Here is a 13,843-nt window from a genome sequence, read left to right as displayed (position 1 = left end):
TGGATGCATATCAGGTTATGCATCTATTTTCTCGATGCATAAAAGATTGTGTAACAATTTTTTCGACGCATAATGCACTATGCAGTCATATTTTCGGATGCATACTGCATTATGCGGTCATATCAGGTTATGCATCCATTTTTTCTCGACTGCATAACATGTTATGCAGATATTATTATAGGTGCATAATGTGTTATGCAACCTTTTTTTTTGTTGGTTTCAATAGTAACAAAACCTAGCTGGATAACGTGTTATACAACCGTTCTCTGTACTGCATAACAAGTCATGCAAAAAAATAGGCTGCAGAACGTGTTATGCAACCAATTTCGAGAATGCATAACTATTCACACTCTTTCATGCGCTAGATGATTGGTGTCACCTGTCATGAAACTCATTCCAACACACATTATTTGACATTTAACAGGAGGCTTTGTTGGACGATCAAAATGTAGGAAAACACTCATTCCAACATACATTATTGGTGTCACCAGTCATGAAACTAATCAAAGAGTATATAAAGGCATTATCTAGAGATACTCATCGAACAATATATAGAGGAGTATTTTCTGACCCTCTTAACGACGAAACGGATACATCTTACTGCAACAATCAAGTGAGTAAAAAGGCTATCCAATGTTAAGTACCTCGAAAAGTACATTTATTAATATCCACCTGTTTCATTTTCATTCATTGCTCAGTTGAAAAATGAGACAAAATTTCAATTTTTAGTCTTTGTTTTTACGCCTTCTCTTAGCTTGCTTTTTCTCGGACTGCTTCTCTTTTTCTTTATCTTGCTTTTTCACCGACTGCTTCTCTTCTTTGTCGGGGACATCTCCAGACTCCTGTGATGCATAAGATATTACGTCGTGCATAGTAAAATATGTTCAGTAATTAGAAAATTATGCAATCTTACCCTCTTCTTCCTCTTTAATCTGATTCTCTGTCGCTGACTCCTCCTATTTTTCTTCTTTGAAGAAGGACAAGACACCTTACTTGTTAATTCCCGAAACAAATTAGCAAAACTGAAAGCATTAACGTGTGGTATCATACATGCCTAAGCTTTATCTATTTCAGAAACAATCTCAAACCCTAACTCACCAGTCACCTACAGCAGCAACGGAAACGATCTGTAATCTCTATTCTACTCTTAGATTCAAAAATTCATCAAAAACCCTTCAATTTATCCTCTAATAACCTCCAAATCACTACAGATTTATAATCAAAAATCATTTCTCCCTGATTATTACATCGGTTCCTAATTTTCTCCTCCATGATTCATAATAACATCATCTCCTTCATTGTATTTACAACTTCATCAACAAAATCTATTTACCCAATTCTTAAACTCATCTCACAAATCATCGGCAGATAAAGAACATGGAAAGAGAAAAAGAAAGAGGAATAATTTTTTATGAAGAAAACGTTTTTTTTAAAAAATGGGTTTGCTAATAATTTTTCTCGGAGATATGGATGCGCCCGTGAACTTTTGGGACGGTGGGTTTAACAGTGGAGAAAATCTAAAAAATGGGTGTGACTGTAGTTTTTACGTAACCTAATTTTATGGTTTTTTGATGGTTTACATTTGTTCTTAAATTTCCTATTTAGTTTTGTGTTTCCTTTTTTATCTGGATTTCTTTTCTGCTAATAATTGTCGTTGTGATCTCTATAAATACAAGTTCCGTGTTCTGGTTCTCTAACAATTGAGAGAAACATACCCAAAATCAGTCTTGGTCCCTAAAGCTCTCAAAAAAACCTAATTTTGAATACTTGAATCAGATTAAGAATGATGAAACCCTATCAGATAGACTTTGCAACTACGAGTGTAGTACCATTCAACAAGTTGGTGAAGCTCGTTGGCCGTGCTTTTTATGATGATAAACATGATAATAAACCCGAGAACCAGCGGAGGAATGCTAGAAGTGATAACAAAGGGATGGCCATTGTGATTCTTGATGCTCTGACAAGGCGATTATGGGTTAGAGAGGATGATTTGGCTAAGGATTTAAAGCTGAGCCCTAAACAGTTACGCCAGACTTTATCTTATTTTGAGGAAGAGATAACAAGGGTTACTCGAAGAGAGACGGTTAAAGCTGCACAGAGATTTAATGCTGCATTAGCTAACACCAAGGATGGTCACGGGGAAGAGGGGGAAGAAAAGAAGAAGGTGCATACCCATTCTTACTGCTGTCTGGATTACTCGCAGATTTGCGATGTTGTAAGGTACAGACTTCACCATATGAAGAAAAAGTTGGAGGATGAACTTGGCTGTGGGAATACAGTTGAGGAATATGTATGTGTGGTTGCAAGAGGAAGTACAATGCATTGGATGCGCTTCAACTAATTTCCCCAACGGGTGAGGGGTTTTGCTGCGAGAACTGCAATGGTGAACTGAGATTAGCTGCTGATGAAATGGGTGGTGGAGTTGGTAACGCAAGAGGGAGTAGACGCGAAATGTTGAAGGACATGCTTCGAAAGATGGAGGAACAGCTGAAACCATTGCAGGATCAACTCAAGACACTGGAGCGTTTAACATGTCCTGAATTTCGTACTCTCGAAGAGTGGGCAGCCCTAGCCAGAGCCGCACATAGAAATGCTACTGATCCATCCAAGTCTTCTCAAGAATATGTTGGAACACTTTTGCCATTTATTAGCGGTACAAAGGTTGACGTTGAGCTGTATGGTGCGGCAGTGAAAGAAGAGGATATCAAACCTGAGGTTGGACTGATGAAAGTCTATCCTCCTTGGATGATCCAGCAGGGCATGAATCTCACAAAGGAGCAACGTGGAGAAGTCTTGCCTTCTGATCGTCAGGTTGGCATGAAATCTAAACGTGAGGACGTTCAATGGGAAGCTGCCCGGACAACAGGAATGGCAACTGAAACTTGGAAGTTATACGATGTGAAGGCTGAAGAATTAGAGGAGGATGAGATAGACTGGGAGGATGGTTAAATATTCTCCAGTTAAAAACTATGACCGGTAAAACAGAATGAGACGGCGTTAAAATCTTCCTAGTTAATTAAGCATCAAAAACTTTTGCGAATGATATTTGAAAACTGGATTGATATTAACTTTGCACATGAATATCACTATCAGTAGAATTTCGCATCATTTGTTTTCTGTTTCTGCTAGATTCATTACACAAGATGCTCTGGTATGATAGTTCACTGAAGAAGATCGAACTATCTTTAATGCTGCAATTTATAAGCCTCGTCCGGCCTAGAGATTAAACAAAAATGGCCGCACTTTAAATATATTGTGCTGGAATCCTAAGATTGTGGAATTGAAAATGTCCACTCTTTAATTATGGTTACTGGAGATGCACATGCTTCCCGGTAACCACCAGCATATCGGTGTGTATCACTTCCTTTATCATTCTCCATGTACATAATGACTACAACCAACCTGATGAGGATTTCGGTGTATGATAAATTGCTCTTTGAATTTCAGCTTGCATGAATACTGATAATTTCTTTGTATACGCGTTGTACAGTAGTGGTCACAGTAGAGCTATTACTTCAGGTGACAAAACACTCACCTGGTAGTTCATTGTATATACATTTCAGATATATCTGATAATGCTCAAAGGCGTGCACTGGTTTCAGCACTCTTAAGATATGTTTTCTGACCTGGGAAACTGGACCTGTGTGGCGACTACGTATTTCTTATGTTCAACCCCTACAACAAATATAACTTTGTTTGAACAAGTAATTGCACACCTCGATAAATTTGAAGTAGGATCACCTTATAAACTGGAATCACTGTTTCTGAACGAGTGGTTCTATACCATCCAGCATTCCTAACTGCTCGTTTCTTAACTAGGCTAATGCTTCCTGTTTGGGGAATATTCTCTCGGTAATAACGAAATGTCCACTGAAATTCCCGGAGACACATTTAACTGCACAAATCTTGTAACGTTGGTTTGTTAGGAAATGGTTTCATTGGATCATTGGCTGAACTGAAGTTGCAGAAAAATGGATTCAGTGGTCCTATTCCGGACTTGTTTTCAAAACTTGATAAGTTTACTTACTTGGATTTGGTGCAGGCCACTGAATAATCTGTCAGGAAGCATTCCTGTAACACTGGGAGGCTGCAAGAACTTGTTACTACTTGACATTTCCGGAAACACACTTACTGACAAGATTTTTCCTTTCCTGAGCTTGGATCTTTCAAGGAACAGATTAAATGGTACGGTCGAGGAAAAGTTTGCAAATCTGAAACTTATTAGCAGCCTTGATCTATCTGTAAACAATTTTAGTGGCAGTGTCCCTGAGAGTTTACAATCAGGATATTCAAAATTCGGCAGAGAAGAGAATTCCCAATTTGATGATTTTTACGAATCGATGAGTGTACCTCTAGTGTAGCTGTCGCCGTTACGTCTATCTGACAGCTAGACATATTTTTATGTACGTTTCCTTTTTTCTGCTATTTCCTTATTTGATCAGAACTCTCCTCAATAAATACATATAAGTTGGCCCATTCGATGAATCAGCATTGCTATTTCAAATCCTCCTAAATTTCATTATCTGATGGAGATAGATTTTGCAAAGATAAGCGCAAAGCCATATAACACGTTGGTAGAGATTGTTCTTCGGGCTTTCTATGATGATGATATACTGAAAACCGAGAAACAGGACAGCCGAAGAAGAATAGCACAACCGAGGGATGCCCTTAGTGGTTCTTCTTGCTCTGACAAGGCGGCAATGGATCAGAGAGGAGGATTTGGCTAAGAATTTGAAGCTGAGCCCTGAACAATTGCGCCAGACGTTATGCTTTTTTGAGAAAGAAAAGCTAGTCACAAGGGTTACTCGAAAAGAGACGGCAAAAGGTGCACATAGATTTAATGCAAACACCACTGGTGGGAAAGAGGGAGAAGAAAAGAAGAAGGTGCAGCATACCCATTCTTACTGCTGTTTAGATTATTCACTGATTTACGACGTTGTCAGATAGAGACTTCACCGCATGAAGAAAAAATTGGAGGGTGAACTAGAGTGTAGTCATACAATTGAGATTTGAGGAATATGTATGCCCTCGTTGCAAGAGAAGGTATAGTGCCTTTCACTGCGAAAACTGCAATTGTGAAATGGGTGATGGAGATCACAATGCGAGGAGGAGACGGAAAAAGCTGAGGGACATGCTTAAAAAGATGGAGGCACAGCTGGAACCATTGCAGAAACAACTCAAAACAGTGAAGTCTTTACCTTGTCCTGAATTTGGTACTTTCCAGGAGTGGGAAGCCGGAGACGTGCAGTCCCCAGCCGTTTCTTTGGTGAGTTGTTAGCGCTCCTTGTATCATGAATTTGACCGTGCAATTAGGATCACGAGACCAAGGTTTGTTATTTCTTTTCAGACTTTTGCTCCATCGATTGACGGTCTTCAACTTGTTCCCGAGAAAAATTCAGGAATCCAGCACTGATGAAGAAGTCGATGTAAGTATCTTTTTTGTGCGCATCTCCTTGAATGAAATAATAATAATTGTTGTTGATGAATCCAAGAAGAAATCATTGTAGATAAGCAGCATGTTGATGAAGCGTGCTCTTCTTTGGAACATGGGAATATGGAGAATTCTCGAAATTCCAAACCGAATGGAGATAACGGCGTTGCCAATGGAGATCCCGGTATTGCCGAGTCTTCAAATGATTTAGAGACTCCCTTAGTAAGTATATCTCCTGTAATTTCTTCATAGAAGTATGAAATTGTTGATTTGTGAATGAATGAATTAGAATACATGTAAATTTATGGATAACTTTGCCGAAATATGTCACCAGAAAATTTCAGACTTCAGATTTTACTAGAAACGCTGTAGAATATTCGTCCGAAGTCGTATTTTCGCGGTCTGCGTATGTATCTTCAAGCCCAGGAAATTTCCAAGCTTTGTTGAAGAAGATTTTTGAATTTTGAGCATTTTTAGGGCCTGAAAAAGGCGAAATAGTGAACTTCCAGGAGACCTTCAGAACTTTTCCAGGTTGCATGTTGTCCGATGTTTGGGCCACTTATGTTAGCTCGTTCATCCGATTGCTATGAACTTTTGATATGTTGTAGACAACATCCATACAAAGATAATGGTATATGACTCAACCTTAAATTCCTTACCAATTGCCCTCAGTTTGTCGTTTAATATAGGGCAGTGTAGAATCTCTTCAGATGAGCTTGTCTAAAAAACGTGTTTCATGGCTTCTACACTATTTACTCATGTTTTAGATGCATAATAAAGAACTTAGATGATTTTAGTTCACTTACATGCTGGATTTTATGGTTGTGTTGGGTTTCCACGCTTAAATCATTCTAATCCCATGTAATTTTCACATTAGGTGCCAAATGCTGAAGTTAGGAATAATGGATCCAACAATGATGACTTGAGCAACCATGGAGCCGTTGATAATGAGACCTCCATCCCTGTACCTCAAGGTCATGTAACACTTGTTGTTGATGCCGTGTAGGTGACTGAAACTCCAATTGTGCGTGAGATGGTGGAACCCGAATCGAGAATGGAAGAAGCTGCTCCAACCGAAGTTGTTCCTATGATTGCTGACGTTGTTCCAGCGACTGAGAACCGCATAATAGTGCATGAGTATCCCAACATAGGGACTGCTTTTACTCCTCCATTTGGTGAGATACTCCCATATCACAGGTTTCTTGGTGGATTTAGCGTTCCCATTGGAGATGCTGCTATGTACAAGAAACCGTGGAAGATGTATTGGCACATCGTCGTTACCAAGGATCGGAGCATAGCTATTTCTTGACGAGGCAAGTAGAAGTCATCTTGCATGTTATAAATGATATCCGTATGACATCTAGAAATACTGTCACCCGGGATGTACTCTTTGATTGGGAGTATAACTTGAAGAAAGCTGAAGAACTTGGCTTCAATCTGAAGTGGCTTCATCAAAAGATTGATGCTATCGGGAAAGCAGTGAAAGGTGAAACTCCTTTCACCACCAGTGATCCCGTGTTGAAGAAGATGGATGAAGCTGCTGAGCTGACCAAGAAGCTGGAGGCGGAGAAAGCTGCTTTGCAAGTCTTGGAGGATGGAGAAAAGCAGAAATCTTATTTTGCTGACTTTCTTTAGTTTTCTTTCCATGATATCTTGAACCTTGGACTTCTGAGAGATGCGAGGTTTTATTTTGGTTTTGATTTCTTGATTGGTTTTGGATTGTGAAATCGATCGTCTTGACCAGTGAACTGTCATTCCCCAGTATTTTGTTAAGTCTCTCCCTTTCGTTTTCCCTTCTTCTGGTAAGACCTAGATAGAGGACCCAGGTAGAAAAATTGATGTAAAGACCTAGGTAGTCGAAGTTGGAGGTACCTTGATGAAGGATTTAGCGGAAGGACCTGGTGGACATCGATCGACTGTGGAGGTTATGAATCCCGTCTAAGAATTGCTGCTTGCATGTTGTATGCTATGGAAGCTGTAGGAACCTCATACGACGTCGGAATTCGATGCTTGACCCCAACTTTTGAAGCTAAGAGACTGAGTTATCACATGAGAAAAGAATCACTAAATTTGGAGTTGCAGAGGTCATCCAACTAAGTGTGCACATTTGTAATTTGTAATCCCGTACAAATTTTTCAGATGTCGTAGACCTGAAGGTAAAGGCCATATCTTTCAGCTTGTATACCCGATGCGCCCTTTTGGTATGTTATAGAAGAAAAATAGACGAACATATTTCGTTGAGGAAGTATTGTCCCATTCCTCACCCATTAGTACGATTTTGTAAACCCATGGCCTGGAGCATCTCATATCTCACTTGTAGAGGCGATGAGAACATCTTGTAGAAGATTTTGGTTTTGTGCCCGTCTGCCGGGAAAGCTTTGGGAAGACCTTCATGTTAGCATGTTTTCATTTTTACATATCTTGATATGAATCATTAGGGCTTGAAGAAGTATGATCCATAGAGAATGGATAGTTAATGAAGCTGGATGTTGCGCACGGAGTGATGTTGAGATTACAACTGGAAGTTCTCCATAAATTCTTGTTGATGCTGAGACCATGAATAGAGTTCCTCCACATGCTGATGCCGATACTATGATTGGAGTTGATACAGAGACCGAAGATGATAGTCTTTGCTCTTCCGTCCAGTGAGCATGCACGAACTAATTGGTGAGTTGAGCATTCCTAAGATGAATGTGTATTATGATTTCAACCCAAATCCTCTTGTTATGACTTTACTGTGAAGTGGCTTCGTCATGGAATCGATGTTGTTGTGCGGTAGATAACAGCAACAGTCTTCATTCTGGATATGATTGGTGAAGAGAGGAAGTTCCCCAGTCGTGCAGGGGCTTTTGATGTAGAGAGGTTCCGTTTGACGACATTTCATGGAATCACATTAGGTTGCAATGACTTGTTATGTGGATAACATTTTTTGAAATATATTGAATTTATATTTCCAATAAAATCAAGTCCCCAGTGCATCCCTCATTCACTTAGCAGAGTTGAAGGAATTTGTAGCATTCATTGATGGACGGTGTTGCATCTACTTCAGAAGTCTTATCATGCGATAGTGAAGGCTTATCGATTATAATTCAGCTATACTTTGATCGTGTCGGTGTTGAACCGGTATGTCACATCGAGATATTGTGCTGAATCTAGAGGCGTTATTATTGAAGGTGTACTCTTTGATTGGGAGTACAATCCGAAGGCTTCTTATGTGCTTGAGCGCTGAAGCGTTGAATGTCTTATGCTTGATCGTCTCGGCTCCGTGTATCTTCTGTCGTAGCATCATTCTGCTGTGAGGGGTTCAACTGTAGATATCAGAGATTTCTGATTTTGTGGCACTCGTAGACATTCCTCCAAGTCTATGGAGAAATCCCCAAAGTTTTCTTTGCCATGCTTCCGTCATCTCTCAGTGGTGAATGTCACGGTGAGATGCTCGATTTGAAGCGATGTCAGGTTCAACCACTTGGTAAAATATTGCTGGAGTGAGATAACCCACTTATAGTATCTTGTAATAGCAGAGATGCTAGTTTAATTGAGTCCCCATGCTAGAATAACATGTGAGGGAATGAAAGACATAGACATGGAAGGAATGATACTTGCCTGAATGCGAAACCTCTTGATGAATTTCTATGTATCTTTTGCAGGTTATTGTTTCAACCTCGTCAGAGTTCGAATTTCCTCCAAGTGCTCTTATGATGGAACGTCCGCCAAATCTTCTGGATCAGAACTTTCTTTGTTGGAGAGATGTGCAACAAAAGACGCTTTGTTTGTAGTCATGTTTTCAGCATAGGTCCATGCTATTGCGTCATATCTTGGATTTTCCTGATTATGTGAAACTTGTTATATGTTTAGGTTGAACGTATTTTCACCTTGAGAGTGATGTAGACATAAGCATTCTGATTGAGATGGGTGCATGAGTAGCTTCTTGTCGACTGATGCCTGTGACTCTGAGGAATTTCAGTGGATTGATGTTGATGGCGGTGTCAGCATCGATCAACATTCTTCTGAATTCATTTCCTCTAAGATGGACTGTGGTAAGAAGTCCTCAGTCATGCATCTCCTTGTCTATGGCGGGAGGTTCTGGAGGCACTTCTAGAATATGGTTCAAAGTCGTGAACATGTCTCCCTTTTGAGCCTTTGACAGATAAAGCAATTCGCATACATGCCTGACTGAACTGCTTCTTTGACTGGTTGTTCGGAGATTGTGAAAGTTCTGACTGGAAGAGGGTCTCTGTGTACTATTTCAGTCCCCAAGTTAAGTTCCCAGATCCGACTTTTTTTCCTTGAATATGCGCTTCAAGATCCTGCAGTCGCTGGTGGGATGATTGACGAACCTATGGAAACGGCAGTAGCGAGGGTTCTCCATTTCTTCTTCAGTTGGTTATTTTCTGACATATGGCATCTTGATTGCACCATCCTGGATCCAGACATCCATTAGTTCGATCACCTCTTCGATGGAGAAAGGGAAATTAGGTTCTGCTGGATCTGCATTTTGAGTTGGAGCTTGTGCATCCCGGATTTGACTACCCCTTTTTTGGTGATTTCAGAGGAGCTAGAGAAGCGTGCTTGCGCTGTGATTCGACTTTCTGTTTATTCCTTTCTACAACAACATTTGTGGAAGGATGGAGATTGTACTGATTGTTAACTAGGCGTCGGATGCTTCGAGATTCCCCGACCTTGCAGATTTTGCTCTTTCTAGTAAAGCATTGCTGATCGCTTGGTTGCTCCAAGGAGTTCTGAGAAAGTATGGAATCTCAGATTCTCCAGCAAGGCTCTGTAGATTGGGATCATTCCGTTGTGTTCATGCTCTTTTGATGCCTCCATAAATCACGTGTTCTCGAGTGTTCCCTGTTCCGTTGTATAGTGTGGGTGTTGGGGAAGTGTAGCTCTTTGGGAGAGGAATTATTTGAGTAGCAGCAGGATATGGAGGTTGATGACGGTGGACATATGGTGTATTGTATTTTCCTCGATCCTCCATGAAGCGTTTCATGTCCTCACGAGTGATGAAGCCTGCAGGTTTCTTTGTTGGCGGGTTATCTGCAGCCTTGTGGACTTCATCATCATCTACTACATGGATCAGAATGACTTCAGGACCAGCGCCCGGAGATGTTTCTTTGGATTTTACTTTCTCCTGAGCTTTCCCTGACATCTTGTCAGTGGGAGTTTTGAGATAATTGCACAGCTCTTTCTGGGTGGTGGTCATGTCAATCTGATTTTTGGCGAGAGTCCCTTGCACCTTCATGAGATCAGCTACGGTAGGTGGATTCTCCCTGACTTCCTCAGGACGTCGGCCGAAGAGAGGTTGATTTTTGTTGTTGGTGTAATGAGGAGTATTATCACCATTATTTCTGTAAGCATGAACGGTTTATGGAATACCACCGTTGTTGCTAGTGCTAGCGATGTTCACGTTAGGATTGTAACTGAACTTGACCTAAGATCAACCATTTTGCAAAAATGTGAGATTGCAACCGAAAGATTAATCTCCCACTGTGGTCGCCAATCTGTGGATGGGGAAAAAAAGTTTGCTAGTTTTATAGGAAAGTGGAGAGTCGAGCGTGCTGTCGAGACTCCTCTACCGAGCGAACTGCTGAACCTCACACAGATGCACCGCTGCAAAGGGGGTGCTTAGATTCGGGAAATCAATCTGTATGACTCCGTCCTAAACCAAGATAATGGCCGTTCCAGAGTCAATTCGGTCGTAAAGAGGGAGATGGGTTGATTTGTAGGAGAGAAGCTGAGAGTTGTGTGGGATCAGTGATGATCAAGGATTGTGGGTGTGTTGAAGGTTTCTACAATATTGTTGAACTGCTGAATTTGAGTTCTGTGAATAAGTTTATATCGAATTGTTGACAGATAATGATGATAATCGATGATTGATGATATCCTGATGTCCTCGATTTATACTTATTTATATTGCCAAAATGATGTACCACTGATCCATGTAAGTGTGACAGTTTCTTGAGTGAAAGAGTGGGAAAGTGGGAGATCGTGGTAAAGTCAGTTCCATGTTGTGCGGAGACTTGATTGATCGTGCATCCACTACTTTGCTAACTCCTTCAACCGTTTACACGACTTACGCACATTTCTCGTTATGGATGAATCCACGTGCCGTAGAACGCCAGACCAAAATCCTAAGTGATATCCCCTCATTTGTGACGTGATTGATATTTCACGAATCGTGGAGTCTGCAAGGCAGGCGTGTATTAGTTAGTCAGTTGTTGACTGATTTAGACTGTGAGTCTAGTTTTGTTGAATCGAGCATAAGTGGTGAATGCTCAGTGATTCATGGATTGAACATGTAGTTCTCTGAGATGTCAATGAATTGCTGATTAGAGAGACTGAGCAAGTATTGCTCAACTCGACGAATTGCTGAATATTGAGAGTTTGTCGAGAAATTGAGCAAGTATTGCTTAATTCGACGAATTTGATAATTTTGGCGTGCAACTGAGCAAGTGTTGCTCAATTCAACAAACTACTGATGAATTACTGAACATTGATGGTTGGATCAATATTCGAGCAACTGAGCAAGTATTGCTCAATTCGACGAATTATTTACTGGTGTCGCGACCCAATAAAATATTAATCAAAAATATTGGTGAATTACCAAATATTATTAATTTGGATGTTGATTGCTGAATCAACATTATTTTGTGTTTGAACTTGCTCAGAATGGTGATTCGCGGAGCGTTTATTCGAAACCCTAATTTCTATCAATCCTTCATCAATTGGTGAATTGTTGAAAATTGGTCATGAGTGAGGAGGGACCGACCACATGGGATGATGAGCGTCCATGGGTGCCCATTGCTCGAATGAGCACGCACCAGGGTTCTCAGTTTGAGAGTTGGTGAAAGAACGATGATTAAATGCAGGTTTCATCATTTATTGAAATATTGTTGGATTCAACATTAGGTGATAAAACCTAGGTATGAGAGATTAGGACCAACCAAGAGAGAATGAGACCGGATCTTGGTGGTCACGGGACCAGTTGCTGGTCATTTGGAGAATCCCCCAGTTGGTTGGAGAGAGTTCGGGCCCAGTATGAGCAATTGAGCAAATTAGGTCAGAATTATGAAAACCTGTGAGACCGGTTTTGTGCCAGACCTAGGAATGACTCTGGTCGGTCATGAAGGAATGCACATGTTGTCGTGGTATCCGTGTTTCTATACTGAGAGTTTCAGTATTTTCTGATGCACGTTCGAGCAACATAGTGAATTTTCAGAAGAGTTTCATCTTGACTGAGAATTCTCGATTTTTGTTGGAATGAGCATGTATGCTCAATTCATCAATATTTTGAGAATATTAAAATATAAGTGTTTTAATATTTAAAATTGTCGTGAGAGGCTAGCCAGTCGTGTGACTATGTTGGCTTTTGGTTTTTCGTGATTTGAGCAATATTCGAGAAAATATGGAGAAATCATGAATTTTGCTCAAACCCCAGGAGTTTCATGAATTAAGGAAAATAATAATTATGAAAGATTAGGGATTGCAAGGTGTGGGACCGACCATGGCTAGGGCATGTCCGTCCGGCTAGGTTGCCCGGTCCCGCACAACTTTTCCTATTTTATTATTTTTCATGAATCCTTGAAGTTATGGAGAATCCTTGAAGTTATGGAGAATCCACGAGTTTTTGTTGAAACGGAGGAGTTTCGTGAGATTAGGGAATAATAATTACAAAAAGCTAAGGATTGTGAGGTGTGGGACCGGCCATGACTTAGGCATGGCTGGACGGTTAGGTTGCCCGGTCCCGCACACCTCTCCTTATTTTATAATATTATTTCGTGAATGCACCAAGTTATGGAGAATTCACGATTTTTGCAAAAACAAGGGAAGTTGCTAAAACCAAGGAGTTTTCGTGAGTTCACGAAATAACAAAAAACAAGGAAAATAATGGGAGAGGCACGGACCGACCATGGCTAGGGCACGGCCGGCCGGCCGACTGGTGGGCCCGGCCCTGGGCGTCTCTTATTATTTTATTAATATTTATTGTTTTCTCCTGTTTTGCGAAGGATTCCTCATTATTTCATATTTTTGGACACTCGTTCGTGCATCCGGGTGCTCAGTCGTGCATCATTGTCGAGTACACTCACACCATTTTTGTGGGGCTTACTCAGTGATGGTCCAGATGCCTGGTTGTTGAGTATCTATTATTAATCTATGAATTCAGTGGAGAATAATCCATGAAACTGAGTAATAAAAATGAATAGTTGTTCATTATTAATTCGCAGGATCAGTTGTGGATTCGACTACAAATTCAGAATAATAAAACAAGCATTACCATCCTATGGGATCGTGGATTCGACCATAGAATCAGAGTAATTAAGATTATCTATTACCATTTCATGATATCAGTGGATTCAATCATGAAATCGGATTAATGAGATAGCACAGTTGTTTTATTGCCATTCTATG

At 40.5% G+C, this 13,843-nt stretch overlaps 2 pseudogenes; both read left to right on the top strand.

Annotated features, from left to right (window-relative positions):
- Positions 1–532: 532 nt before the first annotated feature.
- LOC113283288 lies at positions 533–3,108 on the top strand (annotated as a pseudogene).
- Positions 3,109–3,316: 208 nt separating this feature from the next.
- LOC113279904 lies at positions 3,317–10,079 on the top strand (annotated as a pseudogene).
- Positions 10,080–13,843: the final 3,764 nt, after the last annotated feature.

The sequence above is a fragment of the Papaver somniferum genome, chromosome 5 (assembly GCF_003573695.1).
Source record: "Papaver somniferum cultivar HN1 chromosome 5, ASM357369v1, whole genome shotgun sequence".
Taxonomy (NCBI): Eukaryota; Viridiplantae; Streptophyta; class Magnoliopsida; order Ranunculales; family Papaveraceae; genus Papaver; species Papaver somniferum.
Note: the sequence above shows the minus strand (reverse complement) of the source record. Positions and strands in the feature narration are given on the sequence as shown.